Here is a 202-nt window from a genome sequence, read left to right on the forward strand (position 1 = left end):
GCTCCTGCCCAGGAGAGGCCTGGCCTCAGGGCTCCCACCCTCAGGGAGGTAGACGAGGCCTGTGATAGGAGCACAGCATGGCCGAGGGAGACAACAGGGGCTGGCCAGGCTGCAGAGGGGCTTCCTGGGAGGGTCCAGCCCCAAGAATCCTGAGCTGAGATGCTGGAGATCTTCTCCCGCCCTGCAGCTGTGGGCTGGGCCA

Source organism: Saimiri boliviensis, chromosome 17, assembly GCF_048565385.1.
Source record: "Saimiri boliviensis isolate mSaiBol1 chromosome 17, mSaiBol1.pri, whole genome shotgun sequence".
Lineage (NCBI taxonomy): Eukaryota > Metazoa > Chordata > Mammalia > Primates > Cebidae > Saimiri > Saimiri boliviensis.